The sequence below is a fragment of the Ranitomeya imitator genome, chromosome 2, assembly GCF_032444005.1.
Source record: "Ranitomeya imitator isolate aRanImi1 chromosome 2, aRanImi1.pri, whole genome shotgun sequence".
NCBI lineage: Eukaryota > Metazoa > Chordata > Amphibia > Anura > Dendrobatidae > Ranitomeya > Ranitomeya imitator.
The window spans coordinates 185984954-186001146 of record NC_091283.1 but is presented as its reverse complement, the minus strand read 5'-3'; the positions used below and the strand labels follow the sequence as shown (position 1 = coordinate 186001146).

The 16193-nt window shown below is 37.4% G+C and overlaps 1 protein-coding gene across 1 annotated transcript in view; it reads right to left on the bottom strand.

Annotated features, from left to right (window-relative positions):
* Window positions 1–15942, bottom strand: part of PNCK (pregnancy up-regulated nonubiquitous CaM kinase) — a 97205-nt gene extending 81263 nt beyond the window's left edge. The window contains exon 1 of the mRNA XM_069748296.1: window positions 15774–15942. The gene's annotated coding sequence lies outside the window, so the exon portion shown is untranslated. The remainder of the gene's footprint in view (window positions 1–15773) is intronic.
* Between the last annotated feature and the right edge of the window lie 251 nt (window positions 15943–16193).

Below are 16193 nucleotides of genomic sequence, written 5' to 3'. Positions count from 1 at the left end.
CCACCTGACCAGAGGAAAAACGAGGATGAAACCCCGAATTACAAAAGAAAGGAGAAACCAAGGTAGCAGAACTAGCCCGATTATTAAGGGCAAATTCGGCAAGCGGCAAAAAGGTAACCCAGTCATCTTGATCAGCAGAAACAAAACACCTTAAATAAGTTTCCAAGGTCTGATTAGTTCGTTCCGTCTGGCCATTCGTCTGAGGATGGAATGCAGACGAAAAGGACAAATCAATGCCCATCTTAGCACAGAACGTCCGCCAAAATCTAGACACAAACTGAGATCCCCTGTCAGAAACAATGTTCTCCGGAATCCCATGCAAACGAACCACGTTCTGAAAAAACAGAGGGACCAACTCAGAGGAGGAAGGTAACTTAGGCAAGGGTACCAGATGAACCATCTTAGAAAAGCGGTCACACACAACCCAGATGACGGACATTTTTTGAGAGACAGGGAGATCCGAAATAAAGTCCATGGAAATGTGCGTCCAAGGCCTCTTCGGGATAGGCAAAGGTGACAACAATCCACTGGCCCGAGAACAGCAAGGCTTAGCCCGAGCGCAAACTTCACAAGACTGCACAAAAGAACGCACATCCCTCGACAAGGAAGGCCACCAAAAAGACCTGGCCACCAAGTCTCTAGTACCAAATATTCCAGGATGACCTGCCAACGCAGAAGAATGGACCTCGGAGATGACTCTACTGGTCCAATTATCCGGAACAAACAGTCTTTCAGGCGGACAACGATCAGGTTTATCCGCCTGAAACTCCTGCAAAGCACGTCGCAAGTCTGGGAAGACAGCCGACAAAATCACCCCATCCCTAAGGATACCAGTGGGCTCAGAATTTCCAGGGGAATCAGGCACAAAACTCCTAGAAAGAGCATCCGCCTTCACATTCTTTGAACCTGGCAGGTATGAAACCACAAAATCGAAACGGGAGAAAAACAGTGACCAACGAGCCTGTCTAGGATTCAGACGCTTGGCAGACTCAAGGTAAATCAGATTTTTGTGATCAGTCAAGACCACCACACGATGTCTAGCACCCTCAAGCCAATGACGCCACTCCTCAAATGCCCACTTCATGGCCAAAAGCTCCCGATTACCAACATCATAATTCCGCTCAGTGGGCGAAAACTTTCTAGAAAAGAACGCACATGGCTTCATCACCGAGCAATCGGAGCTTCTCTGTGACAAAACCGCCCCCGCTCCAATCTCAGAAGCATCAACCTCAACCTGAAAAGGAAGCGAAACATCTGGCTGACGCAACACAGGAGCAGAAGAAAACCGGCGCTTAAGTTCCTGAAAGGCCTCCACAGCCGCAGGAGACCAATCAGCAACATCAGCACCCTTCTTAGTCAGATCCGTCAAAGGCTTAACAACACTAGAAAAATTAGTTATGAAACGACGATAAAAATTAGCAAAGCCCAAGAACTTCTGTAGACTCTTAAGAGATGTAGGCTGCGTCCAGTCACAAATAGCTTGAACCTTGACGGGATCCATCTCAATAGTAGAAGGGGAAAAAATATACCCCAAAAAAGAAATCTTCTGGACTCCAAAGAGACACTTTGAACCTTTTACAAACAAAGAATTGGCCCGCAGGACCTGAAACACCTTCCTGACCTGCTGAACATGGGACTCCCAGTCATCAGAAAAAACCAAAACATCATCCAAATACACAATCATAAATTTATCCAGATATTCACGGAAAATATCGTGCATAAAGGACTGGAAAACAGAAGGAGCATTAGAAAGTCCAAAAGGCATCACCAAATACTCAAAATGGCCCTCAGGCGTATTAAATGCGGTTTTCCACTCATCACCCTGCTTAATCCGCACAAGATTATACGCACCCCGAAGATCAATCTTAGTGAACCATTTAGCCCCCTTAATGCGAGCGAACAAATCAGTCAACAATGGCAAAGGATACTGATATTTGACCGTAATCTTATTCAAAAGACGGTAATCTATACAAGGCCTCAAGGAACCATCTTTTTTGGCCACGAAAAAAAAACCTGCTCCCAAAGGAGACGAAGATGGACGGATATGTCCCTTTTCCAAGGACTCCTTAACATAATCCCGCATAGCAGTATGCTCTGGCACTGACAAATTGAACAAACGACCTTTAGGAAATTTACTGCCAGGAATCAAATCTATAGCACAATCGCAATCCCTGTGAGGAGGAAGAGAATTGAGCTTAGGCTCCTCAAAAACATCCCGATAATCAGACAAAAATACAGGAACCTCAGAAGGAGTAGATGAAGCGATAGAAATCAGAGGTGCATCATCATGAACCCCCTGACATCCCCAGCTTAACACAGACATCGTTTTCCAGTCCAAGACTGGGTTATGAGTTTGTAACCATGGCAGACCAAGCACTAAGACATCATGTAAATTATACAGTACCAGGAAGCGAATCACCTCCTGATGAACGGGAGTCATACGCATGGTCACGTGTGTCCAGTACTGAGGTTTATTCATAGCCAAAGGTGTAGAGTCAATTCCTTTCAAAGAAATAGGGACTTCCAGAGGCTCCAGACTAAACCCACAGCGGTTGGCAAATGACCAATCCATAAGACTCAGGGCAGCGCCTGAATCCACATAGGCATCGACGGAAATGGCAGATAATGAACAAATCAGAGTCACAGACAGAATGAACTTAGACTGTAAAGTACTAATGGCAACAGACTTATCAACCTTTTTTGTGCGTTTAGAGCATGCTGATATAACATGAGCTGAATCACCACAATAAAAACACAACCCATTTTTCCGCCTATAGTTTTGCCGTTCACTTCTGGACTGAATTCTATCACATTGCATTGTCTCAGGTGCCTGTTCAGAAGACACCGCCAAATGGTGCACAGGTTTGCGCTCCCTTAAACGCCGATCAATCTGAATAGCCATAGTCATAGACTCATTCAGACCTGTAGGCGCAGGGAACCCCACCATAACATCTTTAATGGCCTCAGAAAGGCCATCTCTGAATCTTGCAGCCAGGGCGCACTCATTCCACTGAGTAAGCACCGACCATTTCCGAAATTTCTGACAATATAATTCTGCTTCATCTTGCCCCTGAGAGAGAGCCAATAAAGCTTTTTCAGCCTGAATCTCTAGGTTAGGTTCCTCATAGAGCAAACCCAATGCCAGAAAAAACGCATCCACATTGAGCAACGCAGGATCCCCTGGTGCCAATGCAAATGCCCAATTCTGAGGGTCACCCCGCAGGAAAGATATTACAGTCTTGACTTGCTGAGCAGGGTCTCCAGAGGAGCGAGATTTCAAAGAAAAAAACAACTTGCAATTGTTCCTAAAATTCAGAAAACTAGATCTATCTCCAGAAAAAAACTCTGGGATAGGAATTCTAGGTTCAGACATAGGAGCATGTACAACAAAATCTTGTATATTTTGAACCTTAGCAGCAAGATTATTCAGGCTGGAAGCCAAACTCTGGAAGTCCATGATAAACAGCTGAGGTCAGAGCCATTCAAGGATTAAGAGGAGGTAAGACGCAGCAAACTCTGAGGCGAAGGAAAAAAAAAAAAAAAACTTCCTCAGACTACTTTTCCTCCTACTTCAGCCAATATGATTACTACTTTTCGGGCCGGCGATACCGTCATGATCCCAATGGCAGGGGATCACAAAAAGACAAGCACACAAAAAACAGAACAAGCTCTAGGGTGATGGAAACTGAGCTGACCGCGATCCTGAACCTAATTCACAACACTAGCAGTAGCCGGGGAACGTGCCTACGATGATTCTAGACGTCTCGCGCCAGCCGAAGGACTAGCTTCCCCTATTAGAAGAAACAAAGACCTCTCTTGCCTCCAGAGAAACACCCCACAGAAATAGCAGCCCCCCACATGTAATGACGGTGAAATGAGAGGAAAGCACATACGTAGTAATGAAAACAGATTCAGCAAAATGAGGCCCGCTAAAACTAGATAGCAGAGGATACAAAAGTGAACTGCGCGGTCAGCGAAAAACCCTACAAAAAAACCATCCTGAAATTACCTGAACTCATGTGCCAACTCATGGAACATGAGGAGTAATATCAGCCCACTAGAGCAACCAGCAACAAGGAATCACATAACTGCAAGCTGGACTAAAACAAAAATAAAGCAAAACGTGGAACAGGAAAATCAAAAACTTAGCTTGTCCTGAAGATTACTGAAGCGGAAAGCAGAGGTAACAAGACACACTGATTACATTGATCGCCGGCGAGGAAATGACAAGAAAGCCAGGTTAAATAGGAAACTCCCATATCCTGATAGAACAGGTGGACACCAGAAACTACAGAGAACACAAGTCACCCAGTACCATCTGTAACCACCAGAGGGAGCCCAAAAACAGAATCCACAACAGGAGTGGCTCAAAAATAAGCACATTAAGGTCATGGAGTGGTCTAGCCAGTCTCCAGACCTTAATCCCATAGAAAACTTATGGAAGGAGTTGAAGCCTCAAGTTTCCAAACAGCCTCCAAATCTAAGTGGTTTACAGATGATCTGCAAAGAGGAGTGGACCAAAATTCCTCCTGATGTGCGCAAACTACATCATCAACTACAAAAAGCATCTGACTGCTGTGCTTGCCAACAAGGGTTTTACCACCGGGTATTAAGTCTTGTTTGCCAGAGGGATCAAATACTTATTTCTCACTACAAAATACAAATAATTTTATATAATGTATACAATGTGATTTTCTGGATTATATTTTTGATATTCTATCTCTCAATGTTAAAATTAACCTTAAAATTATAGACTGTTCATGTCTTTGTTAGTAGGCAAACTTGCAAAATCAGAAAATCAGCAAGGGATCAAATACTTATTTCCTTTACTGTATTAGCATATATCTATCTGTAGTATATAGCATATATTAGTATATCAATATCTGTATCTACTCTGTAGTATATAGCATATATTAGTATATCAATATCTGTATCTACTCTGTAGTATATAGCATATATTAGTATATAGCTATCTGTATCTGCACTGTAGTTTGCAGCATATATTAGTATATACCTATCTGTATCCGCTCTGTAGTATATAGCATATATTAGCATATACCTATCTGTATCTGCTCTGTAGTATATAGCATATATTAGTATATACCTATCTGTATCTGCTCTGTAGTATATAGCATATATTAGTATATACCTATCTGTATCTGCACTGTAGTATATAGCATATATTAGTATATATATCTGTATCTGCTCTGTAGTATATAGCATATATTAGTATATACCTATCTGTATCTGCACTGTAGTATATAGCATATATTAGTATATATATATATATATATATATATCTGTATCTGCTCTGTAGTATATAGCATATATTATATATATATATCTGTGTCTTTATTGTGTATATGCTTAAAGGACTATATATTAGTATATACCTATCTGTATCTGCACTGTAGTATAGTATATAGCATATATTAGTATATACCTATCTGTATCTGCATTGTAGTATATAACATATATTAGTATATACCTATCTATATCTATATCTATATCTGCTCTGTAGTATATAGCATATGTAGTATATAGCATATATTAGTATATACCTATCTGTATCTACACTGTAGTATATAGCATATACTAGTATATACCTATCTGTATCTGCACTGTAGTATATAGCATATATTAGTATATACCTATCTGTATCTGCACTGTATAGCATATATTAGTATATATATATATATATATATCTGTATCTGCTCTGTAGTATATAGCATATATTTGTATATATATATATCTGTATCTGCTCTGTAGTATATAGCATATATTAGTATATACCTATCTGTATCTGCTCTGTAGTATATAGCATATACAGTATTATATACCTATCTGTATCTGCTCTGTAGTATACAGCATATACTAGCTTCCGTTCCCAGAGATGCATTGCGAAATTACCCAGAAGACTTAGCGGTCTCGCGAGACCGCTAAGTCATCTGGGTAATTTTGCAATGCATCCTGGGAACGAAAGATGGCGGCAGCCGCGCGCGCATCGGCACAGCTTCGCTGGACCCCGGCAGGTGAGTATACAGTGGGGCAAAAAAGTATTTAGTCAGTCAGCAATAGTGCAAGTTCCACCACTTAAAAAGATGAGAGGCGTCTGTAATTTACATCATAGGTAGACCTCAACTATGGGAGACAAACTGAGAAAAAAAATCCAGAAAATCACATTGTCTGTTTTTTTAACATTTTATTTGCATATTATGGTGGAAAATAAGTATTTGGTCAGAAACAAAATTTCATCTCAATACTTTGTAATATATCCTTTGTTGGCAATGACAGAGGTCAAACGTTTTCTGTAAGTCTTCACAAGGTTGCCACACACTGTTGTTGGTATGTTGGCCCATTCCTCCATGCAGATCTCCTCTAGAGCAGTGATGTTTTTGGCTTTTCGCTTGGCAACACGGACTTTCAACTCCCTCCAAAGGTTTTCTATAGGGTTAAGATCTGGAGACTGGCTAGGCCACTTCAGGACCTTGAAATGCTTCTTACGAAGCCACTCCTTCGTTGCCCTGGTGGTGTGATTTGGATCATTGTCATGTTGAAAGACCCAACCACGTTTCATCTTCAATGCCCTTGCTGATGGAAGGAGCTTTGCACTCAAAATCTCACGATACATGGCCCCATTCATTCTTTCATGTACCCGGATCAGTCGTCCTGGCCCCTTTGCAGAGAAACAGCCCCAAAGCATGATGTTTCCATCACCATGCTTTACAGTAGGTATGGTGTTTGATGGATGCAACTCAGTATTCTTTTTCCTCCAAACACGACAAGTTGTGTTTCTACCAAACAGTTCCAGTTTGGTTTCATCAGACCATAGGACATTCTCCCCAAACTCCTCTGGATCATCCAAATGCTCTCTAGCAAACTTCAGACGGGCCCGGTCATGTACTGGCTTAAGCAGTGGGACACGTCTGGCACTGCAGGATCTGAGTCCATGGTGGCATAGTGTGTTACTTATGGTAGGCCTTGTTACATTGGTCCCAGCTCTCTGCAGTTCATTCACTAGGTCCCCCCGCGTGGTTCTGGGATTTTTGCTCACCGTTCTTGTGATCATTCTGACCCCACGGGGTGGGATTTTGCGTGGAGCCCCAGATCGAGGGAGATTATCAGTGGTCTTGTATGTCTTCCATTTTCTAATTATTGCTCCCACTGTTGATTTCTTCACTCCAAGCTGGTTGGCTATTGCAGATTCAGTCTTCCCAGCCTGGTGCAGGGCTACAATTTTGTTTCTGGTGTCCTTTGACAGCTCTTTGGTCTTCACCATAGTGGAGTTTGGAGTCAGACTGTTTGAGGGTGTGCACAGGTGTCTTTTTATACTGATAACAAGTTTAAACAGGTGCCATTACTACAAGTAATGAGTGGAGGAAAGAGGAGACTCTTAAAGAAGAAGTTACAGGTCTGTGAGAGCCAGAGATCTTGATTGTTTGTTTCTGACCAAATACTTATTTTCCACCATAATATGCAAAAAAAATGATAAAAAAACAGACAATGTGATTTTCTGGATTTTTTTTTCTCAGTTTGTCTCCCATAGTTGAGTTCTACCTATGATGTAAATTACAGACGCCTCTCATCTTTTTAAGTGGTGGAACTTGCACTATTGCTGACTGACTAAATACTTTTTTGCCCCACTGTATAACTATTTTTTATTTTTATTATTTTTTTAACAGGGATATGTGCCCACACTGCTATATACTAAGTGGGCTGTGTTATATACTGCGTGGTATATACTACGTAGCCAGTGTTAGATACTATGTGTGCTGTACTATTTATCACGTGTGCTGTGTTATATATTACGTGGCCAGTGTTATATACTACGTGGCCTGTGTTATATACTGCGTGGCTACTATATACTGCGTGGGCTGTGTTATATACTGCGTGGCTACTATATACTGCATGGGCTGTGTTATATACTACGTGGGCTGTGTTATTTACTGCGTGGCCTCTATTAGCGCATCGGGTATTCTAGAATATGTATGTATGTATGTATATAGCAGCCACATAGTATATAGCACAGGCCACGTAGTACTCCTATATACTACGTGGCCTGTGCTATATACTATGTGGCTGCTATATACATACATACATATTCTAGAATACCCGATGCGTTAGAATCGGGCCACTATCTAGTATATCATATATTAGTATATACTATGTATCTGCTCTGTAGTATATAGCATATATTAGTATATACCTATCTGTATCTGCACTGTAGTATATAGCATATATTAGAATATACCTATCTGTATCTGCACTGTAGTATACAGCATATATTAGTATATATATATCTGTATCTGCTCTGTAGTATATAGCATATATTAGAATATACCTATCTGTATCTGCACTGTAGTATATAGCATATATTAGTATATACCTATCTGTATCTGCCCTGTATTATATAGCATATATTAAAATATACCTATCTGTATCTGCCCTGTAGTATATAGCATATATTAGTATATATATATATATCTGTATCTGCACTGTAGTATATAGCATAGATTAGTATATATAGTAACATAGTAACATACATAGTAACATAGTTAGTAAGGCCGAAAAAAGACATTTGTCCATCCAGTTCAGCCTATATTCCATCATAATAAATCCCCAGATCTATGTCCTTCTACAGAACCTAATAATTGTATGATACAATATTGTTCTGCTCCAGGAAGACATCCAGGCCTCTCTTGAACCCCTCGACTGAGTTCGCCATCACCACCTCCTCAGGCAAGCAATTCCAGATTCTCACTGCCCTAACAGTAAAGAATCCTCTTCTATGTTGGTGGAAAAACCTTCTCTCCTCCAGACGCAAAGAATGCCCCCTTGTGCCCGTCACCTTCCTTGGTATAAACAGATCCTCAGCGAGATATTTGTATTGTCCCCTTATATACTTATACATGGTTATTAGATCGCCCCTCAGTCGTCTTTTTTCTAGACTAAATAATCCTAATTTCGCTAATCTATCTGGGTATTGTAGTTCTCCCATCCCCTTTATTAATTTTGTTGCCCTCCTTTGTACTCTCTCTAGTTCCATTATATCCTTCCTGAGCACCGGTGCCCAAAACTGGACACAGTACTCCATGTTCGGTCTAACTAGGGATTTGTACAGAGGCAGTATGATGCTCTCATCATGTGTATCCAGACCTCTTTTAATGCACCCCATGATCCTGTTTGCCTTGGCTGCTGCTGCCTGGCACTGGCTGCTCCAGGTAAGTTTATCATTAACTAGGATCCCCAAGTCCTTCTCCCTGTCCGATTTACCCAGTGGTTTCCCGTTCAGTGTGTAATGGTGATATTGATTCCTTCTTCCCATGTGTATAACCTTACATTTATCATTGTTAAACCTCATCTGCCACCTTTCAGCCCAAGTTTCCAACTTATCCAGATCCATCTGTAGCAGAATACTATCTTCTCTTGTATTAACTGCTTTACATAGTTTTGTATCATCTGCAAATATCGATATTTTACTGTGTAAACCTTCTACCAGATCATTAATGAATATGTTGAAGAGAACAGGTCCCAATACCGACCCCTGCGGTACCCCACTGGTCACAGCGACCCAGTTTGAGACTATACCATTTATAACCACCCTCTGCTTTCTATCACTAAGCCAGTTACTAACCCATTTACACACATTTTCCCCCAGACCAAGCATTCTTATTTTGTGTACCAACCTCTTGTGCGGCACGGTATCAAACGCTTTGGAAAAATCGAGATATACCACGTCCAATGACTCACCGTGGTCCAGCCTATAGCTTACCTCTTCATAAAAACTAATTAGATTGGTCTGTATCTGCTCTGTAGTATATAGCATAGATTAGTATATATATCTGTATCTGCTCTGTAGTATATAGCATATATTAGTATATATATCTGTATCTGCACTGTAGTATATAGCATATATTAGTATATACCTATCTGTATCTGCTCTGTAGTATATAGCATATATTAGTATATATATATATATCTGAATCTGCTCTGTAGTATATAGCATATATTAGTATATACCTATCTGTATCTGCTCTGTAGTATATAGCATATATTAGTATGCACCTATCTGTATCTGCTCTGTAGTATATAGCATATATTAGCATATACCTATCTGTATCTGCTCTGTAGTATATAGCATATATTAGTATGTACCTATCTGTATCTGCTCTGTAGTATATAGCATATATTAGTATATACCTATCTGTATCTGCTCTGTAGTATATAGCATATATTAGTATATACCTATCTGTATCTGCTCTGTAGTATATAGCATATATTAGTATATACCTATCTGTATCTCCACTGTAGTATATAGCATATATTAGTATATACCTATCTGTATCGGCACTGTAGTATATAGCATATATAAGTATATATATATATCTGAATGTGCACTGTAGTATATAGCATATGTTAGTATATATATATATATATATATATATATATATATCTGTATCTGCTCTGTAGTATATAGCATATATTAGTATACAGTATATATCTGTATCTGCACTGTAATATATAGCATATATTAGTATATATATATATATATATATCTGTATCTGCAGTGTAGTATATAGCATAGATTAGTATATATATATATATATATATCTGTATCTGCACTGTAGTATATAGCATATATTAGTATATATATATATATATATCAGCATCTGCAGTGTAGTATATAGCATAGATTAGTATATATACGGTATCTGTATCTGCACTGTAGTATATAGCATATATTAGTATATATATCTGTATCTGCTCTGTAGTATACAGCATATATTAGTATATATATATCTGTATCTGCTCTGTAGTATATAGCATATATTAGAATATACCTATCTGTATCTGCTCTGTAGTATATAGCATATATTAGAATATACCTATCTGTATCTGCTCTGTAGTATATAGCATATATTAGTATGTACCTATCTGTATCTGCTCTGTAGTATATAGCATATATTAGTATATACCTATCTGTATCTGCTCTGTAGTATATAGCATATATTAGTATAAACCTATCTGTATCTCCACTGTAGTATATAGCATACATTAGTATATACCTATCTGTATCGGCACTGTAGTATATAGCATATATAAGTATATATATATATATCTGAATGTGCACTGTAGTATATAGCATATGTTAGTATATATATATATCTGTATCTGCTCTGTAGTATATAGCATATATTAGTATACAGTATATATCTGTATCTGCACTGTAATATATAGCATATATTAGTATATATATATATATATATCTGTATCTGCAGTGTAGTATATAGCATAGATTAGTATATATATATATATATATCTGTATCTGCACTGTAGTATATAGCATATATTAGTATATATATATATATCTGTATCTGCAGTGTAGTATATAGCATAGATTAGTATATATACAGTATCTGTATCTGCACTGTAGTATACAGCATATATTAGTATATATATATATATATATCTGTATCTGCTCTGTAGTATATAGCATATATTAGAATATACCTATCTGTATCTGCTCTGTAGTATATAGCATATATTAGAATATACCTATCTGTATCTGCTCTGTAGTATATAGCATATATTAGAATATACCTATCTGTATCTGCTCTGTAGTATATAGCATATATTAGTATATATATATCTGTATCTCCACTGTAGTATATAGCATAGATTAGTATATACCTATCTGTATCTGCTCTGTAGTATATAGCATATATTAGAATATACCTATCTGTATCTGCTCTGTAGTATATAGCATATATTAGTATATATATATCTGTATCTCCACTGTAGTATATAGCATAGATTAGTATATACCTATCTGTATCTGCACTGTAGTATATAGCATATATTAGAATATACCTATCTGTATCTGCTCTGTAGTATATAGCATATATTAGTATATATATATCTGTATCTGCTCTGTAGTATATAGCATATATTAGTATATATATATATATATATCTGTATCTGCTCTGTAGTATATAGCATATATTAGTATATATATCTATATCTGCTCTGTAGTATATAGCATATATTAGTATATATATATATATCTGTATCTGCTCTGTAGTATATAGCATATATTAGTATATATATATCTGTATCTGCTCTGTAGTATATAGCATATATTAGTATATATATATATATATATATATATATATATATATCTGTATCTGCTCTGTAGTATATAGCATATATTAGTATATACCTATCTGTATCTGCTCTGTAGTATATAGCATATATCTACATCTACATCTGCAGTGTAGTATATAGCATAGATTAGTATATATACGGTATCTGTATCTGCACTGTAGTATATAGCATATATTAGAATATACCTATCTGTATCTGCTCTGTAGTATATAGCATATATTAGAATATACCTATCTGTATCTGCTCTGTAGTATATAGCATATATTAGTATATACCTATCTGTATCTGCTCTGTAGTATATAGCATATATTAGTATATACCTATCTGTATCTCCACTGTAGTATATAGCATATATTAGTATATACCTATCTGTATCTCCACTGTAGTATATAGCATATATTAGTATATACCTATCTGTATCGGCACTGTAGTATATAGCATATATAAGTATATATATATATATCTGAATGTGCACTGTAGTATATAGCATATGTTAGTATATATATATATATATATCTGTATCTGCTCTGTAGTATATAGCATATATTAGTATACAGTATATATCTGTATCTGCACTGTAATATATAGCATATATTAGTATATATATATATATATATCTGTATCTGCAGTGTAGTATATAGCATAGATTAGTATATATATATCTGTATCTGCACTGTAGTATATAGCATATATTAGTATATATATATATATCTGTATCTGCAGTGTAGTATATAGCATAGATTAGTATATATACGGTATCTGTATCTGCACTGTAGTATACAGCATATATTAGAATATACCTATCTGTATCTGCTCTGTAGTATATAGCATATATTAGAATATACCTATCTGTATCTGCTCTGTAGTATATAGCATATATTAGAATATACCTATCTGTATCTGCTCTGTAGTATATAGCATATATTAGTATATATATCTGTATCTGCTCTGTAGTATATAGCATATATTAGAATATACCTATCTGTATCTGCTCTGTAGTATATAGCATATATTAGTATATATATATATATCTGTATCTCCACTGTAGTATATAGCATAGATTAGTATATACCTATCTGTATCTGCACTGTAGTATATAGCATATATTAGAATATACCTATCTGTATTTGCTCTGTAGTATATAGCATATATTAGAATATACCTATCTGTATCTGCTCTGTAGTATATAGCATATATTAGAATATACCTATCTGTATCTGCTCTGTAGTATATAGGATATATTAGTATATATATATCTGTATCTGCTCTGTAGTATATAGCATATATTAGAATATACCTATCTGTATCTGCTCTGTAGTATATAGCATATATTAGTATATATATATCTGTATCTCCACTGTAGTATATAGCATAGATTAGTATATACCTATCTGTATCTGCACTGTAGTATATAGCATATATTAGAATATACCTATCTGTATCTGCTCTGTAGTATATAGCATATATTAGTATATATATATATCTGTATCTGCTCTGTAGTATATAGCATATATTAGTATATATATATATATATATCTGCTCTGTAGTATATAGCATATATTAGTATATATATATATATCTATATCTGCTCTGTAGTATATAGCATATATTAGTATATATATATATATATATATCTGTATCTGCTCTGTAGTATATAGCATATATTAGTATATATATATATCTATATCTGCTCTGTAGTATATAGCATATATTAGAATATACCTATCTGTATCTGCTCTGTAGTATATAGCATATATTAGTATATATATATCTGTATCTGCTCTGTAGTATATAGCATATATTAGTATATATATATATCTGTATCTGCTCTGTAGTATATAGCATATATTAGTATATATATATCTGCTCTGTAGTATATAGCATATATTAGTATATATAAATATATATCTGTATCTGCTCTGTAGTATATAGCATATATTAGTATATATATATCTGTATCTGCTCTGTAGTATATAGCATATATTAGTATATATATATATATATCTGTATCTGCTCTGTAGTATATAGCATATATTAGTATATATATATATATATATATATCTGTATCTGCTCTGTAGTATATAGCATATATTAGTATATATATATATCTATATCTGCTCTGTAGTATATAGCATATATTAGTATATATATATATCTGTATCTGCTCTGTAGTATATAGCATAGATTAGTATGTATATATATATATATATCTGTATCTGCACTGTAGTATATAGCATATATTAGTATATATACCATATACCTGTATCTGCACTGTAGTATATACCATTTCCCGTGCTATATACCTCCTCCCTTTATTCCCGGGGATCTCTGCAGCTTTTCCCAGCAGTGTCCGCTGTTCTCCCCAATATTCCTGTCTGTGATTGGGATCCTGGGCGCTGAGATATCGCGCTCTGTTTGCCAGGTCGCTCATTAAGAAGTAAGAAATGGTGAAAGTGTTACTATCCTGGCAGATCCTGTCAGAGCCACTATCTTCTACCTATAGGGAAAGGATATTCCAGGTGACCTTGGGTGGGGACCCTGCTATCTAAGCCCCCCCATATCTCAGCTCCCTGGACCCCTGTAAAGTCAGACTCATGGAGAAGGAAGCTTTGTAGGACGTACAGAGATACTTAAGGTTTTATATGATTTTATGATGGATTACAACCCCTGACATCATGGTTGATTGATGTTGAGGGTTGTGGACACGTCTAATCAGCCGTACTTTCCATGAAACTAATCGCTCCGTTGGGTGCTACTTCTAGAGGAGGGCAGCACCCATCACCACCACCATAAAATTCTGTCATTGTGTAAAGACACATTGACTCATGTAGCCTGGCAATGCCCGGGGTGCCGCAGTCACTGGAAATCCTCTTACATATATATGTCAGGGGAACGGCAGGTGGATATAACCCGGGAGGGACCTCAATGCCCAATCATTATTAGCCCGGAAGGGACCTCAATGCCCAATCATTATTTTTATTGCAGGGGGACAACGCGTTTCAGAGTGCCCCCCATTCCCGAAACGCGTGAAGCCACTGATGTCCGATATTTCCATCTGCTGGAGTTCTGTGTCCGCCTAAAAATTGGGCGTCCAATATAAACCAGCCATCATGTAAATCAGTGAGAAAAAAAATGCTGTGCACACTTTGCGGAAAATCCGCTGCGGAAACGCTGCAGTTTAAAGAAGTAGCATGTCACTTCTTTTTTTGTGAATCTGCAGCGTTTTTGTACGCATTCCATTATAGAAAACCGCAGGGGTAAAAACGCAGCAAATCCGCAAGAGAAACGCACAAAAAACGCTGCGGAACCGCACAAAAAACGTGACAAATCCGCAGGTGCGTTTTCTGCCAGCAGAGGCAGAATCCACACCAGAGACCCCCCCGCCTGGTGCAGGAGAGATGTAATATATACAACATCACCGAAACAATGTCAGGAAGCAAACTGCAACAAGTCAGAAGTATTACCGCTGTCACTGATCATCCTGGAGACGCAGTGTCAACAAAAAAATGTGCAAAAATCCACTAAGATTCATCTCTGATTTAATCTGTAAAATAGGATCTTGGATTGGGTGTTGCCCTTTAAATAGTGCATTAGGAAGCGTAACTTACCTGGCTGTGATCAATAGTGCATTAACCTTGCCTGCCAGGAGGTACGCTGCGTCTCTGGTGATGCAGAGCTGTGTGACTGTGTGAACATATTCCATGCTATTTAAAACATTCTCATCCCCTACAGTCCAGGCCAGCAAACTGTAGAGCTCGTCTCCCTCTCTCCCTCCCTATCATCCATTCTCTCCACCCCTTTATCAACCATCTCCCTTAAAGGGGTCCATCCTTATAAGGACATTGCAGAAAAAAAAAAATATCTCTGCAGCGTACTGGAATGTTATGTCGGATACAGAAACCATTCCCGCGCTTGTATCTGTAAGCAAGAATACCTGGATTGCAGAAAAAAAAGTGATATTCCGAGCTGGCGGAGAACAAAATAACCAATTCTGCTATGCTCTGCTCAGCTGCAGTGACAAACTAAGC